The sequence below is a fragment of the Gossypium arboreum genome, chromosome 12 (assembly GCF_025698485.1).
Source record: "Gossypium arboreum isolate Shixiya-1 chromosome 12, ASM2569848v2, whole genome shotgun sequence".
In the NCBI taxonomy this organism is placed as follows: domain Eukaryota; kingdom Viridiplantae; phylum Streptophyta; class Magnoliopsida; order Malvales; family Malvaceae; genus Gossypium; species Gossypium arboreum.
In genome coordinates this window covers 20,196,714-20,203,599 of record NC_069081.1, presented here as the reverse complement: position 1 = coordinate 20,203,599, position 6,886 = coordinate 20,196,714, and positions in this window count along the sequence as shown.

Below are 6,886 nucleotides of genomic sequence, written 5' to 3'. Positions count from 1 at the left end.
ATTTATTTTGAGAGATCTGATTTATGGAAGACGATAACACTTGTGGATTCATATTCATCTTTAATACAAATTAAGTGTTTTCTTAAACTCTATACTTTTGATTCGATTATCATGCTTATTCTCAATATCGAATCTATACTATTCATGAAAGCCATTAGGAACTAATCCCTCTATGGGGGACTAACGAGTGGACGTATGGTCTATTAACTGTCTTGTAGGGTTACTTAATGGATCAACTATTTGGGAAAGGAAGAACCTAAAACCTTAAACCTGACAACTGTAGGAAGTTATCAAGGTGGGAATTAACTCAAAGTTTGTATGGCCTATTCGTGAATACCTTCACCCTAAATCAGTCTAGACTGTGAGGTTAGAAGATAAATAGTCCTTGCTGACTTGTGATTTGTGTGGAAAATCAAAAGATCCTGCTGTCGCGTGTGAAATGATATGCGAATTGTGCAAGTATACATGTCAGATGATGTAATAAAGTGATAAGTACGATCATCTCTACATGGATCGGATTAGTTATTATAACGATTATGATTAATGTTATGGCAAAATAAAGATAAATATGTAGTGGTAATTTAAAGGAATTATAATGTATGTGATATGTGTAACTAATAAATAATGGAAAATGCTATGATAAGTCAAGAGTGAAAATGCAATGGCAATTATAAGAATAATCACGTAAATAATATGCAAACGAATAAATAAAAACAAAGAATGCTATGGAAAAGATACTACGAAAAAGGATAAAAGGTTTACGATGTTGATTTGGAAGGTTAGGATTACTAAGAATCCGTGGTTACTTTCAGTAATACCTCAGCAAAATCATACTCAATCTACTACTCAGAAGAGACCTAAAGTGACCTGCTTCTTTCGGGGAGCTACATCTCAAGTTACCTGGCCTATGTCTATAGGCTTTAGAACGATTCCTTGCACTATTTTGTCTTTATTCTATATGAAAGATGCTTTATGTTTAGAGTCTACTACAAGTATCTATCGAATACTTGCTCAAATCATTCGATTACGGTCCAACTACTCAAACATTTTCAGAATTAGATTAGTTTATGGGCATGCTACACAGTCATCTATGTCTAGGGATTGCACGTATACAATTTGGAAATAAAAACAATTGAATGAAACAATAAATTAATTTAGATATGTGCTTCAACCATTAAAGAAAATAAAGGTTTCATCATGTAATCCCAACCCTATGAGATTTAGCTCATGGGTGGGTAATTAAAATTCAAAATCAAAATATCATTCAACACCATTTCAACAAATCAATTTAGGAAGAGCAATCAAGAAATAACAGAAGAACTTCGGGAGGATAGTTTTCGCTTATTCAACCCACACTCCATCAACTCAGTGTCCTGTGGTGGCTGCGAGAGACTGCCTTTTTCTTCCTTTTCTCGTCACTTCTTAGCCACTACCCTCTATTTTTGCCTAAGGATCTTTCCTATTTTGTGTTCGCCCCCTTTAGGGTTTCCTCCCTCTTGTTTTTCTTTTTTTTCATTCCCCTCTTAGGTTTCATCTTTTGGCTTTTTATAAGCATTTTCCCTAGGGTAAATCTAATCAACCCATGATTTGCTTCCCTTTTTTTTAGGTAGATTTTTTGGTACAAGTAGAGTTGGGCTAAACCTGTTATGCATTGAGTGCTGACTCGGTCTTCCTAGAATTGCCATGGCATTTGTGTTGGCAAATTGTCCAACCTTTTGCCACGACAAACCTTCATTCCTTTAATTCTTTCTTCATATCCTACACCTACCAATTACTACCAAACAAATTGTAGCACCCCTAATCCGAATCTGTCACCGAAACAGGGTTACAGAGCAGTACCAGAGATTACAGATCAGATAACAAGCATTTCACATTTATATAGTATTCATATCAGAAATTAATCATTAAGTCCCTTATAAGAGCCCTCGAGGCCCAAAATATGTATTACAAGTAACTCGGGACTAAATCGAAAACTTAGAGAATTTTTTGTGAAATTACAAAATTTTCCTAGGTGCAGGGGACACACGCTCGTATGGCCAGGCCATGTGGCTCACACTGCCAAATGATACGCCCCTGTCCCAGGCCGTGTGGGCATTCGATGTGAGGCACACGGCCGTGTCCCAGCCCGTGTCCTTACTTGTGTAACTCTCTGACTTGGGTCACACGGCCATCCACACGCCCATGTGCTAGGCCATGTAGAAAATTTAATTTTCAATAATTTGGTGCAGTGGTCACATGGCCAAGACATATGTAACATCCCTAACCCATATCCGTCATCAGAATAGGGTTACGAGGCATTACCAAACTTATATACTAGCATTTATACAAAACTGAGTCATAAATTTGCTTTCCAAATCAAAACTTTTGAAATTTCACCATAAAGCCCCTAATATGGGCCTATGGGGCCCATTACATGCTTTAGAAATGATTTGGAACTAAACCGGTGACTTTGGAAACTTTAAAAAAAAAATTCTTGAAGTAAGGGGCACATGCCCGTGTGGCCAGCCCGTGGGCAATTTTGACTTGCAGTTTCTTAAGCATTAAAGGGGCACACGACCTGGGCACACGCCTATGTGGCTAGGCCGTGTGGTAAACAGAATTTTCACCATTTTTAAGCCATTTTCACATGATTTTGACACATTACCATGCTTGAAACCCGTGTCCTTCACATGACCAAGACACACGGCCGTGTCTTTTGCTTGTGTACTATCCTAACTTCATATTTAAGGATGCAGGGGACACATGGTCTATCAACATGCCCGTTTGCAAGCCGTGTGTCTCACACGGTCTGATCACACACCCGTGTGACATGCCGTGTGGACTCAAAATGAACCTTATAGTTCAAACTTACCAACCCTCCACACCTTGAATAACAAGCAATTTAAAATAAAATCTTTCAACCAGTCCAAAACATGATTAAACATATCTAATACACACTAAAAACACTAGTATAACGATTTAACTCACATATTTTCGATAACTATCTAACATAGAGTTTCCAAACATTATACTTAAATACCATCCATATCAATTCAAAATAAACTATATAAGTGACTATTTTATAAACATAAATTTTGCTTATATAAATTAACCTTTATCATCCTTACACTAGTAATATTGATACTCAAAATAACATTAAGACAACCAAGGTACATGTCATTCCTCAAGATAAGATACATCACCAAGTATTTGAGTTCGGGAGTTGGCTTAGATATTGAGAAGTTATTTACTTTGTATCTAACCTGCACACGGAATCAAACTGTACGCTGAGTATACACTCAGTGGTATTTCTATAAACCAATACTTAATTTATGCATTTATACTTAAACCATAGAATCCAATAAATAAACACATCATGAACATTCAATTAATTGTCTTCATTTCATAATAACATTTATCATTAGAATTGAAACCAGTAAGATACCAGTAAGATATTCAATTCAGTCAGTATCATTCAATCTTCAGTGCAGTAAATTACCCCTATTAACATAACTCAGACATAGACGGATACACGAATCCAACCTACACACCAGGATAGTATACAGTGTTTCATCAGTCAAAGCTAGAATACACCGTAATAAAGAATAAAGAATAAAGAACATTAGCAATGAGCGATGGCGGTACACGAGTACCTCATCGAACGAATCGAACAAGAATAAGAGGTTGACACTTATAGTGCCTTACTGACACAAAATTGGAATATCCCTGAACACTTCCAATCCTATGGCATGCCAACTATATCCGACTAGCCCGACACTGTTAATAGGGTTTTCATTTCACTTTCAAATTTTCATATAACAGTTAATACATTTCAAATTTAACAATACTTACCTTTAATTTACTTACCATACATAATAAAACAATACATACAATTTTTAACTTAAAATCTCGGTTTATAGAAATACAAACCGTGATTCTCGAGTTTATTCATTATCTTCGTTCACTTTCTCTTTTCCCTTCTTTGATGACGTTTCCGGTGCTACGCTAACTACAGAAAAATTAACATTTAAAATCATCAATACATATCATTTAATAACACCTCTTATATTTTCCATGTAACTTTTACAAAAATTCCAATTTAGTCCTTAAGCCATAGCTAATTCTTTTTCTTCAAAACCAATCTCATATTTTCATTCTAACCCATCTTTAACAAGTTTTAATATTTAACCTCCATAAAACACTAATTCTACAATTTATTCAATTTAGTCCCTACATAACAAAACTTATATCTCTTTTTACAATTCAATCCTTCTCCCACTTCTAACTTGAATTTCTATCATTTTATCTCATAATTCATCTATTTGTTCAATCTAGTTAACATCTAAAAATTCACTAACTTTCTAAATTTCAACATGATTCAACGAGGGATTTATTCTAAGATTCCAAAAACATCAAAATTACAAAAAAATGGACTAAATTGACTTACCAAATAAGCTTTAAACTTCAAAACCCTAATTTTCCTTTTCTTTTTCTTTCCTTTCTATTTCGTTTTCATTCTTTGTTCCTTTTTCTATTTTATTCCTTATATTTACCTTTAATTATTATATTATATTATTATATTTTAGTAATTATTATTATTATTTACTTATAATATAAGTAAACATATATTTATACTACACATGTATGTATTACACTTTATACACATGTAATTAATTTTACCACACATTTGTCACTTAAGGTTTTTTATTAATTTAGTCCTTTGACTTTTCGTTAATCTATAATTAAACTTTTACACTATATTCAATCTAGTCCTTTCACTAAATTAGCTTTATTCAAGCTAATTCACTTAATAAAAGTCTAATTAACTACACTACTAGCTTCGTAAATATTTCCAATAAATATTTACGAATTCATTTTGTAGAAATGATGACCCAAAAATTAAATTCTCCAATACCCATAAATTTTGGGTCGTCCCAACATATGCCCGTGTATTGGCCGTGTGACACACACGACTATGACACATACCCGTGTCTCTGGCCGTGTGATAATACCTGAGCATTCTGTTTCTTAATTTTTAAGATGCAGGGGACACATGGCCAAACCACACGCCCGTGCACATGGCCATGTGTCACACACGGCTGAGACATAAAGTCGTGTCTCTGCCCGTGTGGACAAAATAAAGCCATTTCTAAGCTTTATTTCTCACCAAAATATGTCTTCAACTTACATTGACATTTTAACCCATTCCTTAGTCAATACAAAACGTTCAAATCAAGCCAAAACTGAGACTTATGCGTGACTTATCATTACCTATGTTCAAGTGTTTAAACTTACCAAATACACCATATATATACATATAAGTATAATTTTCTCATTTATGCTTAAAGTCATTTATCATTAGGTTTATATGCTTTTCATCACACAACCATTTCAAACACATCAAACATAATAAGACCTTATACAATTTCATCAAAATATGCTTAATACTAGCCATTCCAATGGCTAGTTACAACCATTGGATTATCATGCCAACATTAGCCAAATTAACCATTGGATTATCATGCCAACATTGGCCAAATTAACCTATACATGCCATTATAACCAGAATTAATTTTACCATTTACACTGAATGGGTCGAAGGATAGTGTGAAATATCTCCGCCAAGCTTCCAACTCAACGAACTTCCGAATTCCTTTAAAACAGGGAAATTAAAAACAGAGCACGCTTTTAAACTTAGTAAGTTCATATAATCGGGAATTTAACTTACCACTATTTTATAAACATAAGGTAAACATACATTTCATTCCCAAGTCGTATTGGCCAAGTGCCTAAACACATATCCTCATCAACCAAGTTAGTCACTGTAATCCTTATAATAGCTTAAATTCATGAATGTATGTAGTATCAAGCAAGTTTCATACACATATTTCTTCCATCACATTTTTCAATATATCATGAATGAACAAAATCATCAAGTATATTCCATATTCGTGTATCAAATACATCATTTTTTAATATATCATGTGATATCATTTCCATGCACTTCAGACTTCTACCAGCAATAGTTTGTTTTGAACTCAGGTTAATCATATATTTTTCATGAATATCAAGAAACATGTATGAGTTCAACATTAATCAAATTTTTATATTCATATACTTTCCTCATCATGTGTTCAAATATCATGTACAAGTCATGCTCATATAATTCATGTATATCCTTGTAATAATTTGTTTCATGTCAAGATTTTTCCCGTTGAACCATTTAAAATATCGATGGATACAAAGGTAGTACACTCGAAGTGTACAAATCAGAAATCCATCAATTCATGTTCAGGGGTGCTCCTTAAAACACATATCAGGAAGCACTCTCTCAAGCATGTAACAAAAAGCTCACAAAGAGCCATTAATCGGGAAGCTCACAAAGGGCCTATCAGGAAGCTTATCCAGGCTATATAACAAGAAACTCATAAAAGTTTAAAATAGGAAGTTCACAAAGAACTTTTAATTAGGAACCTCACGAAGAGTCTTTAAATGAGAATCTCACGAAGAGCCATTAATTATGAGCTCCGGATAGCCATACATCAAGAAGTTCAAGCGAGCCATATCAAGATGCTCACAAAGAGCTGGGTTTGTGTCTGTAACATATACAAGATCACAACCAATCATATAACATGACGTTCACAAAGAGCTGCGGTATAGCCCGTAACAACATGTAAGATTACTACCAATCAGGATGTTCACAGGAACCATATAACGGGAAGCTTGAGAGGGCTTATAACGGGATGCTTGTAAGAGGTATGGTGTGTCTGCAATGTATGTAGGAGCAAAACCAATATGGGAAATCCATTATCCATCGAATTTCATATACATTCAAATGGGACTTATGACTTATCAATTATTGTCGGATATGTGAATACTTTCATATACATGTCAATAATACAATCAC